The 24996-nt window shown below is 44.8% G+C and overlaps 1 protein-coding gene and 1 pseudogene across 6 annotated transcripts in view; one reads left to right on the forward strand and one right to left on the reverse strand.

Moving 5' to 3' along the window:
- The first annotated feature begins 285 nt into the window (after positions 1-285).
- CTIF (cap binding complex dependent translation initiation factor) overlaps positions 286-24996 on the forward strand; it is a 234979-nt gene continuing 210268 nt past the window's right edge. For 4 of the 6 annotated variants that reach the window (XM_061614213.1, XM_061614243.1, XM_061614252.1 and 1 more), the window contains exon 1: positions 286-585. The gene's annotated coding sequence lies outside the window, so the exon portion shown is untranslated. The other 2 variants (XM_061614222.1, XM_061614233.1) reach the window with 2 other exon arrangements.
- LOC133375896 (5S ribosomal RNA) lies at positions 7514-7631 on the reverse strand (annotated as a pseudogene).

Genomic DNA, 24996 nt, shown 5'->3' on the forward strand with positions numbered 1-24996 from the left:
CTAATCACAGCCCTTGAAGGTAGGCTGCTATCTTCGCTCCTCTTTATTATGGCTAAGAACAAAGCATTGAGAGATGGTGGCTTGCCGGAGGCTTAAACAACAAGACGCAATCACAGCGCTGCACAGCCAATCTTGCACAGCCAAAACAGGAACCCTTCCTCTAGAGCAAGTAATGCCGTGCATCCATCCATCTCTCTCCGAGAGAAACTACATTTCCCAGGACACTTAGCGCGTCCCTTTCTTTTTTAAAGTCTATGCACGTGGCTTGCTGGGAGGAGTTGGGGACGTCACATTTCTGCATTCTCTGGGCTTGTGTCACAGGAGCCCGGTTTCTGCCTGAACTGGGTCGTTGGCCAGTCTGGAAAATAAGGCATAAAATAACAATCCCCTTCTTCTTCTTCTTCCTTCTCCTCCTCCTGGTTACCCCCTCGCCAGTGAGACTCATGCTCCTCCAAGAAGGAATTTGACCCCGGATCCCCCCTTTCCTTCCTGCCTCCCCTCCCTCCGTCCCTCCCTCCCTCCTCGGGATCCATCCAGGCACCCCCTCCTCCTCCTCCTGCCGCCGAGGCTTGGCTCTCCAGCAAGGTAATCGCATTTCTGGCGCTGTGGGGTGTTCGGACTGTGCGTGGAGTGATCGGTGAGGCTGCGCGTGCGCGTCCTTTTGTGGGCACCCTTGGCGTTTGGGATGTCCCTGTGGGTCGACGGCCGGCAAATTCCCTCTGTGCTCCTCTGTGCGTATGTATTCAAACCCAATAATTCCTCTCCAGCCCCGGAGGCGTTGCAGTAAAGGAGGGAGCCGTCCCAGCCGAGCTTTGCATTGGCAAGGATGACGGCCGCGGGAGGCTGAACCGCTTTCAGGGCTCGCCTTTACGCATTTGGTCTGGCTCCGTGTCGCCGGCTGGAGCTCTTTCGTCGCATGCGAGGGGGGCCACGCTGGGAGATCTCGGTGGCTTTTTCCTGGGGAAGGTTGGGGAGGGATTTGTGGTCCCTCCTGTTGTTGTGGCGGCTGCGGCTGCCTGCCATCCTCGTCACTCAGGCGTACCAAGGCGGGGTGGGCGCTCCCCTTTGTTTTGCAGCCGCCGCACTCGCTTGCCTGGTCGGGGTACAAACTTGCAAGGTGTTCTGGGTTTCAGCTGCCAAGGGACTCTGCTTTAAATAATAATAGCAACGCTCCTTTTTCCAGCTTCCTCTTTTCTTGCATAGGCTAGAGGCTGGAACTGAGTTTATTTTGCTTTCATTTTTTTAAAAATTGCTCCCATGTGATTCTTCTCCCTCTCCCCCTTTTTTGCGTGGATGTCTGCGTGTTGATTCTCTGTTGTCTAGACTCAACTCCCCCCGTTTCTCCCCCCCCCAATGTCATTCCCTCTCTCCCCCCTTTTCCTTTTCAACCGATGCCGTTTATGGCAGGGAACGTCTTTGCTGGTTGGCAATCTGGGCCTGGTGACATTTATCTCAGCCCTTCATCAAAATGTATCATCCGGATTCCGACATGATCTCTCCGACACACAGATATGTTCCCTTGCCAGAATTTGGGCGGGGAGAAAAAGAGAATGGATGTTACTCATAGTTGTAATTTTTCGCAAGCTGCCCTGTAGCAAAAGGATCCAGGCTTTCTCTCTTTTAAAATACTCCTCTCCTATAAATCCTTGAAAGCATAATTGGACTTGAGTGCGTATTATGCAACGGCACATGTCTTTTTCTGTTATTATTTAATTGCGGGGGGAGGGGGCGAAAGATCTGTGATCTCTCCAGGATTTCCTGTGTAAAAAGCCCTCCAGAATCATAACCCTCCTCCATTGATGATGTATCTTGAGGTCATCTTCCTCCCAACCCCCTTTCCCATCCTCCTCTTGGCAATATAGGATTAATTGTTCAGAGGCTATTGTAATCCTTTTTAGCTTCCCAATAGCCCTGGTTGCCTTACACAGATTGTTCTGTCTGATTCTGCACACACACAGGAACACACGCTGGCTGAGGAAAATGCTTCAGTTGTTTTGTTCTGTTCGAGAGGTTGTGGGGTTGGTTCATTTTGTTTAAATTTAGCACGTTTAAAGATTGCATTTATTGAAAGGAAGAGAAGAAGCCAGCTTTGGGACAGGGTATAAATACCCGTGGGGTTTTTAAAATCCAGAGAGCCATGTTATTGATAGATGCTCAGGTTTGTCCAGGTTATTAAACTGCAGATCTTAGATTATCTGGATTTTAAACGTTCTGAGGTTTTAAGTAATCCGAGGTGTTGACTGTTTTGGGGCTGCAGCGCTTAGCTTATACAAGGCTCTATTATGTGACTATTCATTGTGATTTATGGCATATCTTAGCTGGATTCTTCTCCCCCCCCCCCAAAAAAAAATCTGGCAAATTCCATGAAATAATTTGGTTTTGACTGCATGGAAGCTGTTGGCCTCTTTTTGAGTATTAATTCCTGACTCATCTAGAAGATTTCCATCCGAAAATCCCTGATGTTTATAATTTTCATCTCATCCTACTTTGTTACTCGGAGGGAAAGGAATTGGGGATATATGAGAATGAAACAACCCAGAGCATCTGTCTCCCGGTGCTAGTTAAACAGCAGGCTGAAGAAGCTGTGTTGCAGGTGAAATGCATTGCAGTCCTATGCAAACCCCTTTGAGTTGAGTGGTGATTTCCTCCCAGGCATGTGAGCACAGGGGTTCTAGTCTTAAGGTTCTCCATCCTCCCTGCAGTGGTGGTGGGGAGCCTGTCCTAGCCAGGATCAGCTCTCTGACACATCTGGGTGCGGTCCATTATTTCTGGCCGTGGTTCTTCATTCTGGTACTTCAGGGTGGTTTTATTACCTTGCCGTTCTTCACTCCCCAATCATAGCAACAACGTGCAGCCCATCTATGAGCTTTCCTGTCATCCATAGTCATGGGGAAGATTAAATGCTTCCAAGGGCTGGGAAGGGGCCTTTGCCACGTTAGAGCTTTCTGCACACAAGTTTATGGATGGGAGCTGCTGCTACATTGTTAAGGGCAGGACAGATTGCAGTGTGGGAGCAGCTGTAGATCAGAGAGCGAAGCGGCAGGTAGGGCTGGTGTAGAATATTTGCAAAATCAGATTTGGAATCGAATTCTGGGATAATCCGCAAGTTCATCTAATTGTTAAACAGGCTCCCTCTCTTTGTGTGTGTTCGTGACTGTTAGCGACACCGTAACTTTTTAAAAAAAAAACCACGGGAAGAATTACGTAATTATGTACGTAATTATTTTTATAATCTGCTGCTGCTGTATACATTATATAAATACACGGCAGCATGAGAAATAACAGCGAAAATTACGTAATTTTAAGGAAAAAATAGGAAAAAAGGGAGAACTGGGAATCGCGATAACTAGCGGAATACAATTTATAGCAAATAGGAACTGGCAGCCCATTTGACGAACTAAAAAACGGAAAGGAATCAGCGAACACCAGCCCTAGTGACAGGCACACTCTCTGTCTCTCTTTTTCTACCTCAGTCCTTCCCTTCCTCCAGCTTGCTTCAGGGAAAACAGTCTTTGCATTTAGCAGAAGCATCAGCGGTTTGCCAGAGAACTGTGTCTGTTTTTTTTATCCACTGCATTTAAGAGATGCTTGTGTGGATGTGGTGTCAGGTTTGCACTTTATCCAAAAGCTGCTGAAATGCCAGATACCTGATATTGGGATATTGTCAGTTCTCAGTAAGTTTGTGGGCAACCAGATTTGAATGGAGGGTGTCTGAATCAGGAATGCAAACTCTTCTTCCTTCACATGCAAGAGCCTGGATTCAACCCAAGTTCTTGTAGGTGGTTAAATTGGCACTCTGCTAAGAAAATGCTTTTTCGTTACCCGCTTAGAGGTTTTTATATTCAAGTGGTATATAAGTTTTGCTAAATAAATTTAAAAGATAAAAGCAAATGGAGTCCACTGACACATACTGTGTCTTCGTAGAAAATGGTTTTTTTCCTTCTTCAATGTACATTTGCTCTTAATGAGAGCTAGAAACTTGTTTAGGAAAATAATTTTGTTCTTATATGTGAGATGAAATTATTTATCTAGTGTGCAGGGAAAGGAAATGTTATAATCTGCTGGGGGGGGAAGTATTTTAGGGGGTTGTAGAGGCTAGGGTGGTGCTAGTTTCAGGGCAGATTGCTGCATTTGGCAGTACAGTACATGTAGCCAGGGTCTGTCCTATGCTTATAGTCATGGGGTTAGGAACATGTAGAATCTGCAGATATAGTTGCAGATATGGATATAGATAAGGACTCAGTGGTGGGCTGGATGAGGGCCAATAAACTGAGTCTGACGGAGACACTGTGGGTTGGTAGTTCCCACGTTCGGTCAGTTGCCTGCTTTGGATGGGGTCGTACTCCCTCTGAAAGAGCAGGTCAGTAGTCTGGGGGTGCTCCTGGATCCATCTTTGTTGCTAGAGGCCCAGGTGACCTCTGTGGCTAGGAGTGCCTTTTACCAGCTTTGGCTAGTAAGACAGCTGTGGCTGTTTCTGGACTGGGATAGCCTGACCACTGTTGTCCATGCACTGGTAACCTCCAGGCTGGACTGTAATGCGCTGTATGTGGGGCTGCCCTTGAGGTTGGTCTGGAAGCTACAGCTGGTGCAAAATGCAGTTGTGAGACTGCTCACTGGGGAAGGGTGTCGCCAACATGTCACCCCACTGCTGAAAGAATTGCAGTGGCTGCCCATTTGCTGCTGGGCCAAGTTCAAGGTTCTAGTCTTGGTGTACAAAGTCCTGTATAGCTTGGGACCAGGATACCTGAAAGACCATCTTATCCCTTACATACCCAGTTGATCACTATGCTCTCCAGGTAAGGGCCTCCTACAGATGCCGTCTTATCAGGAGGTCCATTCCACATAACATAGGAAATGGACCTTTAGAGTAGTGGCACCTACCCTTTCGAATTCCCTCCCCTTAAATATTAGACAGGGGCCATCTCTGTTATCTTTTCAGCACCTACTGAAGACCTTCCTGTTACAACAAGCCTTTTAAGTAGAGGCCTTATCCCAGTCTGTGTTTGTGTTGGAATTGCTTTTTAAGATGTTTTTAAACCTTTTTTAAAAAGATATGTTTTTAAACCTTTTTTGAAAGATGTTTTTAAAGACGTTTTGTTTTAATATATTTTAAAGTCTGTTTTCATGATGTTTTAAAGTGTTTTTAGTGCTTTTGTTTGCTGCCCTGGGCTCCTACTGGGAGGAAGGGTAGGACATAAATAAAAAAATAAAAAAATAAATAGTTGTACTGATAGAGTGCTGGAAGCCCTCAGCTAAAAAGCTCTCTCTCTCGGGCTGTGGATTGCCCTCTGGTGTCATTCTTTTGGTTGGATCCAAATGTTCACTTCAGCGAATGGAAGGGCTCCTTCATCCAGGGTGCTTCCAGACTGTTGTTGTTTTCTGGTGGGATTCAATTGCATACCAGCAAATTCAGGTTGCACAATTAAAGTTGATTTGGTGCTCTTGCACAGCAACTGTGCTTCTCACCAAAAGTAGGGAGACTTCTTGTGATAAGGAAAGTGATAGAAGAATACACTGGAAAGTGAGGAATAACAATTGCTTGGCACAATGTCACCTAACCTACCTGAAACTTAGTACAACCAAATTGGGAGGGATGCTCAATAAGCAGCCCCAGTGAAGGAGGAAGTGCATTCTTCCTGCCAAAAACACTGTGAGGTAGGTCAGACTGAGAGGTGGTGATTGGCTCATATGAGCTTTGTAGGTGAGGTGGTCCAAATCTTTGCCTGGTCCAAATTTTACTTCTCTAGTGTGTCACTAACTTCAAATAGTCCAAGCTGTAGTTCTGCAAACCTACTTCTCTTCATGGTTGGAAGCGCTGGTTTTCTATGAACTATGGTTTGTGCCAACAGTGAATGAAATGGCCTGCTGCCTTCAAGTTGATTCCGACTTATGGGCGACCCTATGAATAGGGTTTTCATGGTAAGCGGTATTCAGAGGGGGTTTACCATTGCCTTCCTCTGAGGCTGAGAGGCAGTGACTGGCCCAAGGTCACCCAGTGAGCTTCATGGCTGTGTGGGGATTCAAACCCTGGTCTCCCAGGTTGTAGTCCAGCACCTTACCCACTACACCACACTGGCTCTATGTGCCAACATTAGTGCAGATGTAATGCGAACCATAGTTACTTCCTAAGCTGAAAGGGATGGCATGCCCATGTGAAGAGAGATATGAGAGGACCACACAGAAGCTTGCAGTGCACTCCTGGAGATAATATGTGTGAAATATTTTGGATATTCTAAACATAGGAAGCTGGCTTATACAGAGTTATACCATTGGTCCATCTAGCTCAGTGTTGTCCGCACTGAATGGCAGCAGCTCTCCAAGGTTTCTGGCAGGAATCTCTCTAAGCCACAAAGGATGGTTTGCTTAACCGTACCCTGCATGAGCTGCATTCTGGTGTCCTCTGTTCAGAGTGCTTCCGCTTTTCCATTAGTCAAGTGGTGAATCAAATCATGGAGTGGCTGGCTTAGAGTGTGTCTGAACAACTACTTGTAGTTTTGTTTTCCTGCAAATAAACCATGATCTGAAGCTACTGTTTATTCTTAGCGTCCCAACTGTGCTTCTTTTGGGAGAAACAAACCATGAGGGCTGGTTCATATATAACCCTAAGCCATCTGTTCCATGGATTAGTCCCCACACTATTAGTATTATTTATTATTTGTTCAATTCATATCCCATCCTTCTTCCCAAAGGACAGCAGACACAACAAAAGCATCAATAATAAAGCAATTTTTAAAAAAGCATTCTAAAAACAGTGATCTTGGGAACAAGAACAGTGTCTTTCAGCCATCAAATGTCTGGGTGAACAGAAATATTTTCAAATTCTTTCTGAAAGTCAAAAATGATGGAGATGGACACACCTCACTGAGGAAGACATTCCACAAATGGGCAGCCACCACCGATAAGGCCCTGTCATGGGTCAATGCCAGCTGGGCAGCACCACCACCACCACCACCAAGGCCTCACCTGCTGATTGCAGGGGCTGATATGATTGACAGTGGGGTGGGGCAGAGTGAAGTGGGAGAGTTTGGCACTTTATTCTTCATAGAGATGTGACCTGGGAGAGTCTTCTCCCACTAAGTAGCATTATAATGTAGTGATAGTGGTAGAACCAATCCACATGACAAAGTATGGAACTTTAAAAAAAAACAATCCACTGTGTACACCAACCTCTCCAAACCTGGTGTCCTCCGGATGTTGTTGGACTCCACTCACATCGTCTCCAGCCAGTGCGGTCAGGGATGATGGGAAGTGTAGTCCAATAAGATCTGGAGGGCTCCACCTTGGAGAAGGCTGGTGTACAAGTTCCCTGTTCTTCAGGGGTACTCTTACCAAATACAACAGATATTTACACTAGGGAGACAAAAGAAAAACATTTCATAATGGATTTGTTGTCGTTGTTATATGCCTTCAAGTCGATTACAACTTATGGCAACCCTATGAATCTTTTTGGATATATTCATAGGGTTTTCATGGTAAGAGGTATTCAGAAGTGGTTTACCATTGCCTTCCTCTAAGCCTACGGCACCCGGTATTCCTAGGCGGTCTCCCATCCAAGTACTAACTAGGCCTAACCCTGCTTGCTCCCGAGATCAAACGAGATCAGGCGTGTTCAGGGTAGTATGGATACTGCCTCTTTAAGATAGCTTCCTTTGTTCCTAATAATAATGTTGTGCCCCTTACAATGAGGCATGTCTGTTACTCAATGCATACTATTCTCTGAGAAATTAAAAACATTTACAAGTCAGGTTAATACCTTAAAGCAGCCTTTCCCAACCAGTGTGCCTCCAGATGTTGTTGGACCACAATTCTCATCTTTCCTGACCATTGGCAATGCTGGCTGAGGCTGATGGGAGTTGTGGTCCAACAACATCTGGAGGCACACTAGTTGGGAAAGGCTGCCGTAAAGAGACAGCATCCATTAAGATATGCAATGTTGTTGTTTTCTTTTGTCCCGAGTGAGAATATCTGTTGTATGCCATATAAATATGTTATATAAATACTTGAGTAGTGTATTGCTTGTTCTTGATCTTGCACCTCTTGATTGGTACATTGCAACAAACATGTGAGGCAAATGCAGTTGCTGTGTAAAGTGCAAATTAGATCTTGTGCTTTTTTTAAAGATGAGGTGAAAAATAGTAGGAAGGGATATGGCACTTCTCCTTAGGAAGAGTGTGTCTATCCCTTTTTCCATTGGCCAACTTGGCTTCAAGCCACTCCAAAGTTGCCATAGTAGCCCCTCAGGGATTCCCCTGGAGCAAGGGATTTCTGATCCCAGTTAAGCTGGTGCAATCAACACTAAATCCACAGCTACTCAGATGACGTTACATCAGCCTGTCAGAATCGTGACCTGCTAAACAAAATCTTCCGGAGCTATATGGCTGTTCTTTGCTTGCATACATTTCAAGCACATAGCTTCCCCCATGGAATCCTGAGAACTGTAGTTTACCCCTTACAGAGCTATAGTTCCCAGCACTATTGACAAACTACACAATCCAGGATTCTTGGGGGGGGGTCATGTGCTTTAAATGCATGAAATTGCAGAGTGCCTCTGAATTCCAGACGCTGAGGAACAGCAGTGAGCGAGAGAGCTACTGCCCTCAAGTCCTGCTTGTGGGCTTTCCTACATTTGATTGGCCACTGTGGCTTGACTAGGAGTCGGACCATTGGTCCATCTAGCTCAGTGTTCTCTACACTGAATGGCAGCAGCTCTCTAGGGTTTAAAACATGGGTGTCTTCCTGCCCTATCTGGAGATGCTGGGGATTGAACCAGGGCCCTTCTGCATGCTAAACACATGCTCTAACCACTGAGCTATATGGCAGGCCTTTGGTCTGATCCATCAGGGCTTTCCTTATATTTTTAACCCTGCAAATGCCATCTGCATACCTTGCTTAGCCATATTTTAATGTTTGTGGAACTGGTTTTTATACTTTGTAAACCATTTAGAAGCCTATTTTGGCACTAAACGGTATATAAATAAATGAATGAATGAATGTATAATAAATAATATTAATGTTTGGGGATTCTGCCATCTGGCTCTGATTAGCCACTAAATACAAGCTAGTAGTATGCTGTGCTTAGCATATGGCAAGACCACAGACATTTGTATTATTGAGAAGTACAACAGATCATAGAATAGTAGAGTTGAAAGGGGGCTATAAAGCCATCGAATCCAACCCCCCTGCTCAATGCAGGAATCCAACTTAAAGCATCCCCGACAGGTGGCTGTCCAGCTGCCTCTTGAACGCCTCCAGTGTTGGAGAGCCCACCCCTTCCCTAGGTCATTGGTTCCATTGTTGTACTGCTCTTAACGGTTAGGAAGTTTTTCCTGATAGTCAGCCGAAATCTGGCTTCCTGCAACTTGAGTCCATTATTCCGTGTCCTGTATTCTGGGACGATCGAGAAGAGATCCCAGCCCTCCTCTGTGTGGCAACCTTTCAAGTACTTGAATAGTGCTATCATATCTCCCCTCAGTCTTCTCCAGGCTAAACATGCCCGGTTCTTTCAGTTTCTCCTCACAGGGCTTTGTTTCCAGTCTGCTGATGTATGTATGTAGCTTTTCTGTAGTGAGACAAGTTTCTTCTACACTTATGTTCATGTATGTACTTTCTCCCATTTTGGTTCTGTACATAGGAACATGCTTTATGCCGAGTCAGACCATTAGTCCATCTGATCCAGTTTGTTGGCACTGGCTGGCAGCAGCTTTCCTAGGGTTTTAGACAGGGGACATTGCTAGCTGAACATGGAGACACCTGGGTTTAAACCTGAGACCTTCTGGTTGCAAACATGCTCTATCGCTGAGCTGCAGACCTTCCCCTCTTGTTTGTACTATATATTATCTTGCGTGTATATTGTGTAGAAACCAGAAGTAATGTTGAAGTGCTCTTAAAATGCAAGCAGTCATGTCTGAGTACACCCAAGCTGAACTGAGTATCAGAGCCTGAGAATTTTCTTCATGGGTCAGACCAGACTCTGTCTAGTCTACCATTTTATTTCTGATAAATGGCCAGCCAGGTGCCCCTTGAAAGTTACAAACATTCATTGAAGGTGCTGATGGCCCATGCTCAGTTGTCAGGCCTTAGCATCTGCCATTCACAGGTATGCTGGGTCTATACATGTACGCTTCACTTTGGTATCACAGCTAACAGTGGATGAAGAATGTTGTTTCTAACACTTGGTGGAATTGAAATGTTTTGTAAATAAACACCTACACTTGCTGACAGCTCTCCATGTAGTGAGCTTCATCACTGCAGCTTCCAAGGAGGAACCTTCCAGACTGACTCTGCCCAGGCTAGACTTTGGCTCCTTGTGGACAGGAAGTAGTTTAAGAGGGCTTCTTGTTTCAGTGAAACTTTTGCTTAAGCAACAACATATTCTGGGCAATCAGTCTTACTTTCCAGTTCTGATACCTGTCTTGTTCTATTATTATCATCATCATCATCATCATTGATAATAATAATAATGTTAATTAATTGATTAATTGATTAAATGTATATACTGCCCTTTCTCCCAGTAAAAAGCTTTGAAAAATCTTAAAAAGTAATTCCAACACAGACGGAGACTGGGATAAGGTCTCTACTTAAAAGGCTTGTTGAAAGAGGAAGGTCTTCAGTAGGCACCGAAAAGATAACAGAGATGGCACCTGTCAATATTTAAGAGGAGGGAGTTCCGAAGTGTAGATGCCACTACGCTAAAGATCTGCTTCCTTGTTCTACTGGTTCAGCTTTGTGGCTTGCCCCTTTGAACACAAACTCTTTTCCTCTTATTTACATGTACATTTCATGAGTCCACATTACTTTAACATAGCTGAGAATTTCACCCATTCAAAAGCCAAACTGCCTTGAAAAAAATGCTCTGCGTAGTAAATCTCACTTCTCTTTCTTAAATTTGTTACTGATTTTATATTGTGAATTTCTTTGTTGGAAGTTGCCTTGGGAGGTTTTGTCCATGGCTTCTTTATAATATTCATTATTCACTGGAATTGGACTGTAAAGGTGATTTGTGGCATTCCACATTAGACTGTGATATATATTACTTCCAGTTTGAAAGGATTTTATATTTAAAAGCCTGGATTTCATGCCCTTGGCCACTGAGGAAGACAGGTTGTTGAAACGCTTCTAGCCAAAGGAGCACTTTTTAAAATATGTATTTGTCTTATCTGATGATGCAAGTGCTTGAGGAATAGGTATTCTCTTTTATTGTTTGATATATTAAAATTTTCAGATTCATGTATTATCTATCCTTCCCTGGTTTCCCCCCTGAACCTTAAAAGGCAGCCTACAGATACTTTAAAGTAAGAACATAGGAGGCTGCCTTGTATTGAGACAGACTGTTGCTCCATCTAGGTCAGTATTGGCCACACTGACTTGGTCTCTCCCAGCCCTACCTGGAGATGCTGGAGATTGAACCTGGGACCTTTTGCATGCAAAGGAAATGCTCTGCCACTGAGCTGCAAGCCCTCCTCAGATCACAGCATGTTTGAGCTGTCTTTCTTTACAGCTTGCAGTGCTTGGTATTCCTGGGCTGAGACTTGTCCCATAGGCATCTGGCTGGCCACTGTGAGAACAGAATGCTGGACTGGATGGGCCATTAGCCTGATGAGGCAGGACTCTAGAAAAAGAGGAAGGCCAAACAAGAGATGTATTGATTCCATAAAGGAAGCCACAGACCTGAACCTTCAAGATCCAAACAGGGTGGTTCACGACAGATGCTCTTGGAGGTCTCTGATTCATAGGGTCGCCATAAGTTGTAATCGACTTGAAGGCACATAACAACAATGACTACATAACCCACCAGGAAAGTTATTGTGTGTCCTTGTCATAGGGATGTAAGGAGCTGCCTTATGATGGTTCAGCTTGTTGGTAAGTTGAAACCAATGCTGTGTTATTGAATTCTCCCTCATGGAGATAAAAACCACCACCTGTTGGCCTGTACCGCTTCATTTCTCTGATTTTTTGTTGTTCTAAAAATTGCTATTTGATCTGCTTTGCAGGATTGTCGTGATGGAGGGTGAGGGGAGGAAGGCTGAGAAACACTCACCACGTTTTAAAGTCCTGTGTTTAAGCAGTAGTGGTGTTTGCTGTGTTGTGCTTTGAGTCCAAAGGTAACGCTTGCATCATGCAATCTGATCAGGCTAGTTACGTTGCCCTTGGCTGAACAGCACACATACACTGTCTTGCTGTGTAGAGAGTTCTGTCTGATATTTATAGTGCTTAAAAGGTAGCTGATAGTTCCTCTGGTTTTGCATCAAACTTGCCTTCCAGGAGCATACCAAAGTCTCTTTCTCAAGGTCTCAGAGGAGGCAGGAAAAGGTCAGATATTTGGTGGGCTGCCCATGGCTCAGGTTATTAGAAGGAGGTTCTTATATTGTCTGGCAATCACCCTTTCCCACTGCTGTCTGTGGCTGATGGGAGTTGTAGTCCAAAACACTTGGAGGGCACCAGGTTGGAGAAAGCTGGACAAGATTGTTACGTGGATCAGAACTGAGATGTTTATTGATATGATGCTATTTCCTTTTGAGCAAATGGCTCTTGCTATTGTTCACAGGAGCATAGAAAGTTGCCTTTCTAGAGGGAAAGGCTCTAGCTCAGTGGTAGAACACATACTTTGCCTGCAGGAGGTTCCAGGTCCAAACCCTGGTGTCTCCAGGTAGGGCTGGGAATGTCCCGTGCCTGAAACCTGGAGAGCTGCTGCCAGTCAGTGCAGACAATATTGAGCTTGATGGACCAGTGGTTTCACACAGTATAAAGCAGCTTTCCTGTGTTCCTGTGCATTTGTACCAGATCAGACTAACTCAACCTCCTTGCTCACTACTGTGCTCAGACAGGCAACATTTCTCCAGAATCTCCATTAGGGGTCTTTTCCATCCACCCGCGACATCACATGTCAGGGATTAGACCTTCTGCATGCAAAGCAGGCACTCTAACCACTGAGCATTGGTCCATCCCTTCTAGTGTACTGTGAGCTATTCCGAGTGCAAGTCTTTGTGGGGGAAATGACATAACCGTCTAATCCAGGGGTTCCCAAACTGTGGTCCGTGACCACCAGTGGCCCATAGGCTTCATTCAGATGGTCCTTGGTGTGTTTGTGGTTGAAGATGGGAGATGGCACATGCATTGCATTAAATATTCCTGCTGATTTTTTTAAAATTGTATTTCTCTTGATCCTTTTATTTCTTTACTTATGGTATTGTACTACGATTTGACAGCCGTAAGTACAATATTTACAGTATATAAGAAATAAAAGAAGCAATAAAAATACAATTAAAAATCATTCAGCATTTAAGCACAGCATATTACAATTGCTACAACAAGAAGAAAAGTCATTAACTGGTCCGCCAGGGCCCTCAACAGTTTTCAAGTGGCCCATGGGAAGGGGGGGAAAGTTGGGAAACCACTGATCTAATTTATAGTGGGATTACACATTAATTTGAGTTGCTTAAAGTTTGTGCAAAACAAAAAGCAAAAAAACAACAAAACACAACCCCAAGCAAACCAAAATGCTCAAAGCAAACCACTGAGATAAATGAAAGGTATGCAAATATACTGACACTGTATATATACTTTTTCCTGGAAAATGTATGCACACACGCATACACTTCCCAAGGGAAATGTGCGTTCCTTAAAAACTCTGGAAGCCAGCCAGAGAAGTCCTCAAGCAATACAAGGGCGCTTCATGCTTTTAACTGCATCGTATGTGCTAAGATTATTAAGGCTGTCGTTCTGTCAGTGTGCATAGCACTTTGAAGTAGGCTTCCCTATGCGGGTGCCTTTCACATTGTTATTCTGCTCCACCAGAATAACAACGCTAAGGCATGCACCTTCCTCTAAGGAGCTTGTAATCTAAGATTCAACATTGGGGGCGGCAATGGAAGGAAGGGAGGGAGGTGAAGGTAGAGAGGGGAAGAATGTGTGTTTGGTTTACTTAGAAGTGTTCAGGCCTAGTTTTAGCTGGGGATAAGGACAGCAGAGTTCTGTCACAGAGTTAAAGAGGGATGTGGGGTCCAACAAAATGAACTTTGGGGACTGGGAACTGGTGGGATGAGAGGGCACTGTTCAAGTGTTGCAAGTGGCAGGATTTGGAAAGGCGAGCCTAAGGAGTGCCTTACAGCTGAATCAGACCCAAAGGCCCAGCTAATCCAACATCCTGTTCTCACAGTGGCCAATCGCAAGCTAGGAAGCGGACCTGGGCGCAACAGTGCTCTCCCCACTTGTGATTCCCAGCAGCTGACATTCAGTGGAATACTGCCTTCAACTGTGGCGGTAGAGTATAGTCACTGCGGCTATTAGCCAGAATTGGTAGCCTTATCCTCCATGAAAAAGGCAAATAATTGGGTGTCAGAACAAATTAAACCAGAACTATCACTAGAAGCTAAAATGATGAAACTGAGGTTATCATACTTTGGACACATAATGAAAAGATATGTTCCACTAAAAAAGACAATAATGCTGGGGAAAACAGCAGAGAGTAGAAAAAGAGGAAGGCCAAACAAGAGATGGATTGATTCCATCAAGGAAGCCACAGACCTGAACTTACAAGATCTGAGCAGGGTGGTTTATAACAGTTGCTATTGGAGGTCGCTGATTCTTAGGGTCACCATAAGTTGTAATCAACTTGAGAGCACATAACATCCTCCGTGAATTTGTTCAGTCCTCTTTTAAAGCCATCCAAGTTGATGAACATCACCGCTACACCTTCTGGGAGTGGATTCCAGAGGTGAACTATGTACTGCCTGAAGAAGTACCTGAATCTTCCAACTTCTAGGTGCATGTGTGTCCACGGGCACCATGTTGGTGACCCCTGTCCTAGAGAATAAGGTGGCTTTGAGAGGAAAAAGAGGGCAGTTGACCTGGGTGTAGTAGGGGGACCCGTAAGGTGCTGAGCAGTCAGTTGACTCACTGCCTGTGTCTGTCGTGCAGAACCTCAAATAGGGAACATTTTGTAGCTGTCCAAGAAGTCTCCTGGAGCTCAGCTCACTCCAGCTCTTAGTGCAGGCTCCGGGGAAGCTGGCAAAAGTAGTCAGCTGCTGGAGGAAGGTGGTCATAGTTCCTCCTGCTTCTTGGGGTAACCCTTGCGTATACATGTCTTAAAAACTGTGTAGAGGGAGTCATGTTTTGGGGCCCTATCCGTTTCAGCCTGCCCTAAGGAACCCGTACGTTGTTTTAAAGTGCAACATCCGAAGGGACACCTGGTGTTTTACCACAGTAATTCCCAAAGTGGGTGTTGGGATATTTTTAGTGTGCAGTGTGAAATAAAATACAGAAGAAAGATATTCCATGTGTTGGCACTGCCTGTAGCATTACCTGTGAGCTCTCCTTCTTGCAGAGGTGCAGTAGAATTATCCAGCCTCATCAGGGGAGTGCCTGTTGAATCTCTGCGTGAATCTCTGAATCGCTGCATGATTTGCTGATGTGGGCTGGCCTCCTGCCAGATTGGAAGGATGTTCAGAACAGCAGAGGGGCAGAGGAGAAGAGACACATCTCCTAAAGCAAGTTTTAGTCATACACTTTTAAAAAACACTATTTTTGGGATAAAAGCAGTGTCCCCCCAGTTCTGTTTCCGAAAGAGATGTGACATGGCTACTTAGAAATCAGGGAAATGCTTGCTAAAAAGGCATCCCATCTTGAAGAGGGTGCAATTTAAGGCATTAGTCCTAAGCATGCTGATCTGGAAGTGAATTCTGCTGGTATGAACAGAGCTGACTTCTGAGTAAACGTGATTGGAATCAGACTGCAGGTTTGTACATTGTGCTGATGACCTACTGAGATTAGCTGCTTGGCAAGAGAAGTTGCAAATGGGCTTTTAGTGAGCAATTGCCAAACTTGTTGTGTAGCACTCTTGAGTCCTTTCAGATGCAGACTGGAAGAACAAGGATTTGCACAATATAGCCTCCTTCAAGTGTTCCACATCAAATGCATGTAGGGCCTCTTGTGCACAGGCAGGACTGCCCCAACCCGTAAATGCTGCCTTCGGTTTTACCTACTGTATGCCTCCCCTCAAGCTGATGCACAGTCAGGTTTTATTGATTTATTTATTTATTTATTTATTTATATTGTTGTGCATCTCCATAACACAAAGTTCTTTGGGCAACATGCAATTTAAAAATATAAGGGGTTCCCATCACCTTGACATGTAGGCTCCCCCCGAGACTGATCATGTGCTACCTGGTAGGGCATGCCTGAAACTCATGCTGGCATCAACCGGTTGGGTCTAGCCCACTCATTCATGAGAGCCCTTCATGCGTTCATGCTGAATGTTTGAAGAGGACTGTATTGTTATATTATATGGAAAAGGCACAAGTGAATGTTCTGCCAACAATTTCCCACACTTATCTGCAATATCTCTACATCTTGCATTGGGAAAATGGAAGCAGGCATGAGGAACTGGAAAGCAGTAGATCAATAAACTTTGATTTGTTGTAGATGTTTTTATCACTGGGGCCATCATCCTGGGAAAATTCTAATTATGCAAGTGCACAGGACGTTGCTGGCTTCCTTTTTATCATCCTTCATCTCTGAAGAACTTGCTCAGTCAAGAATACCAACCCACACTATTAATTTGTAAACTCTCAGTTTTTCATTGGTATATGTGCATATCTTTGTAAGCTGATCGATAAATAGAATGACTGAAGAGAGAATGAAATGAAGCCCACATTTATTATCTAGACAGCTGCCTTTAGAATGGATATGCATCTGTTTTGCATGTAGAAGGCCCCAGGTTCAGACGCTGGCATCTCCAGGTAGGGCTGGGGGAGAAGCCTCTCTGAAACTCTGGAAAGCCACTGCCAGTCAGTGTAAACAATACTGAGCTAGATGGACCAGTGGTCTGACTCTGTATTAGGCGGCTTCCTGTGTTCCTAATACTTTGGTTCTGCTAACCAGTAAATGATTTATGTATGTTATGTGCCTTCAAGTCAGCTACGATTTATGGCGACCCTATGAATCAGCGACCTCCAGCAGCAACTGTTATAAACCACCCTGCTCAGATCTTGTAAGTTCAGGTCTGTGGCTTCCTTGATGGAATCAATCCATCTCTTGTTTGGCCTTCCTCTTTTTCTACTCCCTGCTGTTTTCCCCAGCATTATTGTCTTTTTTAGTGAAACATGTCTTCTCATTATGTGTCCAAAGTATGATAACCTCAGTTTCATCATTTTAGCTTCTAGTGATAGTTCTGGTTTAATTTGTTCTGACACCCAATTATTTGCCTTTTTCATGGAGGATAAGGCTACCAATTCTGGCTAATAGCAGCAGTGACTATACTCTACCGCCACAGTTGAAGGCAGTATTCCACTGAATGTCAGCTGCTGGGAATCACAAGTGGGGAGAGCACTGTTGCGCTCAGGTCTGCTTCCTAGCTTGCGATTGGCCACTGTGAGAACAGGATGTTGGACTAGCTGGGCCTTTGGGTCTGATTCAGCTGTAAGGCACTCCTTAGGCTCGCCTTTCCAAATCCTGCCACTTGCAACACTTGAACAGTGCCCTCTCATCCCACCAGTTCCCAGTCCTCAAAGTTCATTGGCTGGCTTTGCCCTCAAGCCTAGTTAAGCCCACTTGGCTAGACTTGGCCTACCTCCCCTGTACCGAACATTACGTATGATGTCAGCTGTGGGGCAGTTTAGACAGCTTCCTGCCGAAAGCAGGGATCAGTGGCATTAATCACAGTGGCTCTTGCAAAGGCACAAGTCCCTTGAAGCACCGACAACCAGCTGATTTCAAATGGCGTAGCCAAAGGAAAATAGGTTACTTGATGTCATTTGATTGGCATATGGGTGACCCCACCCACCTGTCAAAATTGGCAAGTGGGATGGATGGAGAAAATAAGGACGTGTTACAGAGAGACAATCTCTTTCAGCCTCAGTCCCCACATTTGCGATAAGGGGGATAATACCTTTGTAAACTCCAGTTTGGAACTCCCTGCCTATTGACATCAGCCTGTCGTGTTTCTGGGGCCTGCTTAAAACTTTTTTGTTTGGGCAAGCCTAGAAGCTACATGTGTGTTTTAATCTGTTTTTAGCTTATTTTTTATTTTAATTTGTTTTTGAATGTTTTTAAATACTTGGTTTTTAACTGTTAATGCCCTGTTTTGTTTTTGCAAACTGCTTTGAGGTGTTATTACAATCAAGTGATATGCACATTTTGTTAAATAAATAGCATGTTTGTACCCCACCCTGGGTTCAAAGGGCAGGATAAAAATTTCCTAAATAAGTAAATGAGAGTTTTTCTTACAGCTGTGGGGGGGGGGGCACCCACAGGCCAGAGGGCTGAGTGCGGTCCTCCAGGCCACTCTAGCCAGCCACTTGGACTCTAGGCCACACCCCCTCTCCCCAGGCCCTGCCCCTCACTGCCCTTGATTTGTGCTTTCTTTGAGTGCTTTTGCCTGGCAGCAATATCTATCTATCTATCTATAGATATATAGATATATATATATTAGATTTATATACCGCCCGATCGGTGAACAACAGAATATAAAAATACAAAACATCTCAGATCTCATAATAAATACAGGATAAACACATATAAAACAATAAATCAAAAACAATTACAACAAAATTTAAAACTAATACGAGTTACATATTAAAACGCCATAGCAAAGAGGCAAGTCTTAACCTGGCGCCGAAAGGAGAGCAATGTCGGTGCCATACGCACCTCTTTGGGGAGACTGTTCCACAGTTCGGGGGCCACCACTGAGAAGGCCCTAGATCTTATCACCGTCCTCCGAGCCTCCCTATGAGACGGAACTCGGAGGAGGGCCTTCGATGTGGAGCGTAGTGTACGAGCAGGTTCATATTGGGAGAGGCGTTCCGATAGGTATTGTGGTCCCGTGCCGTATAGGGCTTTATAGGTCAAAACCAACACTTTGAATCTAGCCCGGAAGCATATTGGCAGCCAGTGCAAGCGAGCCAGAACAGGTGTTGAACAGTGATGGAATGCGAATGAGAGTGAGTGCATGTGTGTGTAGAGACAGGGGGCACCTGTCTAGCACAAGGGAGGCACGGGTCTTTTGGAGGCTGTGGTTGAAAACCATCTAAGAGGTGATTAGCAAGGGAAACTGGCAGAGAGCGAAACTGGAAGATATGTTGGCTAGGCTTGACAAGTGTATGGAGTCAAGGGAGAGAGAGATTTAGGGAGTGAGAAGGCTATTGCCTAGGTATTGTGATCTGGTCCTGTTTTTGGGCTTCCCAAAGGCATCCGGTTGGCCTCTGTGGAAATAGGGTGCTTAACTAGGTGGGTCGTTGGCCTGATCCAGCAAGGCTCTTCTTATGTCTGAAGCTTGATCTGGAAGCACTTTCACCTATAAGCAAATTAAATCAATATTTTATATAATTACAAGAAAAACACCGTCTATATGTAAATACATCACTGGGCACAAGGGCTGAGTACTTTTGATAGGGATGTTTTAAAATACTCCACTTACAACATTCCATTTGTGTTTTGACCAGCAGGGCCCTCTTCAGCTCCAACGTAAGCTTAAAACCTGCCAAACTGGAATACTTTATTGCTATTGCAACATTTGGCTTTTCTTGCAGCTGACTTTGGGTTACTTTGGGTCATAATAGGTTTTTTTACCTTGACAGTCAGTATATAGACTACCATGATTACTGCCTAGCCTTGTTGATGTTCATATTAAGAAAAATCAAGGATGACTGCAAGGACATCTCCAGAACATCACAAATCCTTCACTTTCTGTCTTTTGCTGTGCTTCTAATTTGGGCTGCACAGCAAAACCAGAAGGGAGAGGCTTTTTGGAAGCATTTTATTCATTGTGTGGGCTCTGGAGGAGAAAACTCCACATAATATTTTTCCCAAAATTTTTTTAATGCATTTTCTAGCTGTAATGCAATTTCTGCTGTGTGAGCCACACTTTTCCATTATGAAGAACTATCTAGAAAAATATCATTTTACTGACTTTTAAATGAAATGTTAAGACTGTGATCCTCTCCCTTCCCAACCCCAACACTTCACATACTGGATTGTGCCTAGGGCTGTGGAGTCAACATGCCAAACCTTCGACTCCGACTCCTCTATTTTTCTACTGTCCGACTCCACCCAAAATTGCTTCCGACTCCACAGCCCTGGAAAGCGCTGTAAATGTCTTTTTAAATTGGAAGCTCTCGTAGGAGCATTTTTATCGTTGCCTGAATATGCGCTGATCTTGGCATCACAGCGTTTGTCTTCATCTGGGTCCTGTGTCATACACTGACACCCAAAATGTTTTCCATCTTGAGTTATGGTGAAATGCTCAACTATAGCTGACTTCATGGGAAGCTTCTTTAACATTTTGAATTTATATTTTAAAAAATTTGTCAATCAAAATTTATTTTGAAGTCGGAGTTGGTACATTTCTACCAACTCCGACTCCACCCAAAATTGCTCACGACTCTGACTCCACAGCCCTGATTGTGCCTATACTTTTTTGCCCGTGGATTTTAATGCAGTGTGGAGGAAGAAAGCCTGACATGTGCATGCACACAGATGGAGGAACTGTTTGCATCTAGCCTGATTTTTTTTCATAGCAGTATACTGTCAAAGGAAGCTGCCTTATACTGACTTGGACCATTGGTCCATCTAGTGTAGTCCTGTCTGCCCTGCACTATCCTTCCAGGGTTTCAGACTAGCAGTCTTTGTCAGCCTTACTTGGAGATATTGGGATTTATTTATTATTTGATTTATTTATTATTTGATTTATATCCCGCCCTTCCTCACAGCAGGAGCCCAGGGCGGCAAACAAAAGCACTAAAAACACTTTAAAACATCATGAAAATAGACTTTAAAATACATTAAAACAAAACATCTTAAAAAAACTTTTTTTTAAAGCTTTCAAGACATCTTAAAAAAAAGGTTAAAAACATTTTAAAAAGCAATTCCAACACAGACGCAGACTGGGATAGGTCTCAACTTAAAAGGCTTGTTGAAAGAGGAAGGTCTTCCATAGGCGCTGAAACGATAACAGAGATGGCGCCTGTCTAATATTTAAGGGGAGGGAATTCCACAGGGTAGGTGCCGCCACACTAAAGGTCCATTTCCTATATTGTGCAGAATGAACATCCTGATAAGATGGCATCTGTAGGAGGCCCTCACCTGCAGAGCACAGTGATCGACTGGGTTTATAAGGGGTAAGACGGTCTTTCAGGTATCCTGGTCCCAAGGTGTATAGGGCTTTGTACACCAAAACTAGAACCTTGAACTTGGCCCGATAGCAAATGGGCAGCCAGTGCAGTTCTTTCAGCAGCGGGGTGACATGTTGGCGATACCCTTCCCCAGTGAGCAGTCTCGCCGCTGCATTTTGCACCAGCTGTAGCTTCTGGACCAACCTCAAGGGCAGCCCCACATAGAGCGCATTACAGTAATCCAGTCCAGAGGTTACCAGTGTGTGGACAACAGTGGTCAGGCTATCCTGGTCCGGGGTTTGCATTTGTGACCTTCTGCATGCAAAGCAGATGTACCTTCTGCCCACCCTTGACTTAGAGCCACTGCCAAACAAACATGGTAGTACTGGTTTAAACGAGGAGTGGAAAACTTCAGGCCTAGAGGCTGAATGTGGCCCTCCAGGCCTCTCTGTCCAGCCCTTGGGACTCTACCCCGGCTACCTAGACACAGATGCTATACCTGGTACTGACCCTCCTCTTCACCCTCCTCTAGTTATTTTACCTGGTTGGAATGTGTCCTTAAAGAGTGATAACCCCTCTTGCTTACATGAATGGAGAGTGGTGTGTGTCTGGCCATCTGTTTTGGCCACTGGCATATAGTCTCCAGAAGGGTGCCTTGGAGGGAATGTGGCCCTTAGACTGAAAGATTCCCCACATCTGGTTAGATATGTGAGGGCCCAGGAAAAAATGGAAAAAATTTGGGGGGGAAATGAAAAATTGGGAAAAATGGTTAAAAAAAATAAATCTAATTTTTTGCAGGGCCTTCCTTTCTCTACCCCTGGTCTAGACGGATCAATAGTTTGACTTGGTATCATGTGTTAAGAAAAACCAACCTTAATTCTTATTGATTCTGTGAAGATTGCTAAACATAAATCTCTTCCTCCTTTCCCCCTGCCCCTCTCTCAACTTACCAGTTCAGATGCCTTCAGCCAAAGCATGTACTCCTCCTAGGAATTCGTCTCTTTCCTCAGAGCACAACTGAGGAGGACTCATAATTGCATTTCAGTTTTTGGTGTACTTTTTGTGTGTGTGTGCGCGCGCGCATTGTGCATGTGTGTCTGTGGGGAGATGATGATAGATAAAATAGAAATTGCTAGCTGGAGCAGAATCTCTTTGTGCTTTCAGCCTGTTTTGTATATGCGTGTCTGCCTTGGAGACAGTGAAGCTGATGCAGAACTTGGATTGCTTGGGTACAATTTCTGTTAGTGCAAACTGCACACAGCCCGGATCATAGTCTACCTTGATGGTTTTTATGTGTGAATGCAGAGCTAAGGAATTGTGGGTATTCTGTAGTATGCGGGAATGTGAATGTGACACCTTAGATCATAACTTTATTAAGTGGAGGCATTTAATTCTTATCAGATATCTTAATATCTTCCTAACCCTTTAAGCAGGGCTGGTGCCAAAGGGAGGCCAGGTCGGGCCCTGGCTGAGGGCCCCTGAAGGGCCCCTCCTTAGGGTGTGGGGGTAACGCTCCCCTTCCATGATCCTCAGCAGAGTCAACTTCGCTCTGCCACAGATTGTAGAGATGGAGCTCCCAGTCCCCCTGCGGACCATGCAAGCCTGTGGTGCCTGCCCGCTCCACCTGCTTCTCCTCCCTTTCTGGGAATGCCCTGCACGCGCAGCTGCCATCAACCAAGATGGCAACAGAGGCTTCTCTAAGTGGTTAATGCCCCAACTTCCATCTTCATTGATGGCGGGCATGTGCGTGCACGCAGTGTAGCATGCATGCATGCCATCAATGAAGATGGTGGTGGGGGTATCAGCCCCTTAGAGATGCCTCCGCCGCCATCTTGGTTGATGGGATTGACCCTGCGCGCCCAGCATGCAGGGCATTCACAGAAAGAGATAAGAGATAGGTGGAGTGGTCCCACACAGTTAGTGGGGGCCCTGGGGCAGACTGGTGCCCAAGAGCCCAGTCATGCCTGGCGCTGGCTCTGCCTCTAAGCTCCATGCCCCTGTTCTTAGTTTTTAGGGTGGGGCAGTTAGTAGCTCCTGATGATCGTCTGTTTGCTAAGACGTCCAAGGTTCCAATACTTTTTTATGCCTTTTCTACAAACTTGAGTTATCCTGTCGGGTTCTGAGAATTATTAAGTAGCTGAGAATCCTCACTTTAAAACAGAATTCAACATTGCTGGCTGATGCATAGAAACATAGTTTTGTGTTCATCCCGAATGGTTCAAAACACGTTCTGGGGTTTTCGTCATTTCGTTGGGACAATTTTTTTAAATTTCACATATACGCTCGTGGAGTCTGAACTGGCAGAGACTGGCTGAAACGAGACCTTGGGTTCAAGTGGATAGCTCGGTGAAGATGTTGACCCAGTGCGCAGCAGCTTTGAAAAAGGCAAATTCCATGCTAGGAACTGAAAATAAAACTGCCGATATCATAATGCTGTTATATAAATCTATGGTATGGCCGCATTTGGAATACTGTGTACAATTCTGGTCGCCTCACCTCAAAGGATATTGTAGAGTTGGAAAAGGTTCAGAAAAGGGCAACCAACATGACCAAGGGGATGGAGTGACTCCCCTAAGAGGAAAGGTTGTAGCATTTGGGGCTTTTCCGTTTAGAGAAAAGGCGAATAAGAGGAGACATGATAGAAGTGTATAAAATTATGCATGGCATGGAGAAGGTGGATAGTGAAGAGTCTCCCCCCTTTTTATAACACTAGAACTCCTGGACATCCAGTGAGGCTGAATGTTGGAAGATTCAGGGCAAACGAAAGTATTTCTTAACATAGTTAAACTATGGAATTCACTTCCATGGGAGGTATTGATGACCAACAACTTGGACAGCTTTAAAAGGGTCCTTGCTTGCTTGCTTATTATGTAGCACCATCAAATGCACATAGCACTGTACATAAGATTCATGGACGATAAGGCTGTCGGTGGCTACTAGGCACAATGGCCTTGCTCTTCCTCCACGGTTGGAGGCAGTCTGCCTCTGAATGCCAGTTGCTGGGAGCCACAAATGGAGAGGGTGCTCTTGCGCTCAGGTCCTGCTTGCAGGCTTCCCATAGGCATCTGGCTGGCCTCTGTGAGAATAGGAGGTGGGCCACTGGCCTGATCCAGCAGGGCTTTTTAAAAACATTCTTATAAATGAATTGGAGAGAAAAGAGAACAAAGTTATTGTAGCGGAATTGAGGATCTTTTTGAAGCATAAAATTGTACCAGGGCATGTTCCTGGGCCAGCTTTGTCCAACTCGGTGACCTCCAGATGTTTTGAACTACAGTCCCCATCAGCCCCAGATGGATTTCCTAAAGAGTTTATGTTCACTTTAGATGCTAGATTTTCAGAACTGTTGATAACTGCGGATTTTAAGAAAAGCTCCACTGGCTGGAAAATGGGGGCTTGCTGAATCATCTTAAGCAATTCATTCAGGACTCATAATGAGTCAGGGACTCTGAAATTGGTACTCAGAGTTCTTGGTATTGTTTATAGTGCCTTTAAAGGCTTTGTGGCTTTGTTTGCTTGCCAGTCGCTCATCTTGAAAGTGTACAAAGACTAGAGGCCATGGAGTTTCATTCATAGGTTCACTGTTGACTGCCCCCAAGGGAAGCGGAATCTGTCCTTTCCATCTAGGGCCCGAGCTGTGGAGCTACCAAAATTACGTGGTGAAACTCTTGCCAGGCTGGACCACTTAAGACTGCAGTGTGGGATCTCTCGTGCTTCAATGCACACCCATATAAAATACATGCTGGCGCGTAGAGAGACAGGCAAACTAGAGCCAGTTCTCCTTCATGGACTACACCAGGTATGGGGAACCTTTGGCCCTGCAAATGTTGCTGAATAAAGCGCTCATCATCCCTGGTCATGCTTGCTGGGGCTGATGGGAATTTTAGTTCAGCAA

This window comes from Rhineura floridana, chromosome 1 (genome assembly GCF_030035675.1).
Source record: "Rhineura floridana isolate rRhiFlo1 chromosome 1, rRhiFlo1.hap2, whole genome shotgun sequence".
NCBI lineage: Eukaryota > Metazoa > Chordata > Lepidosauria > Squamata > Rhineuridae > Rhineura > Rhineura floridana.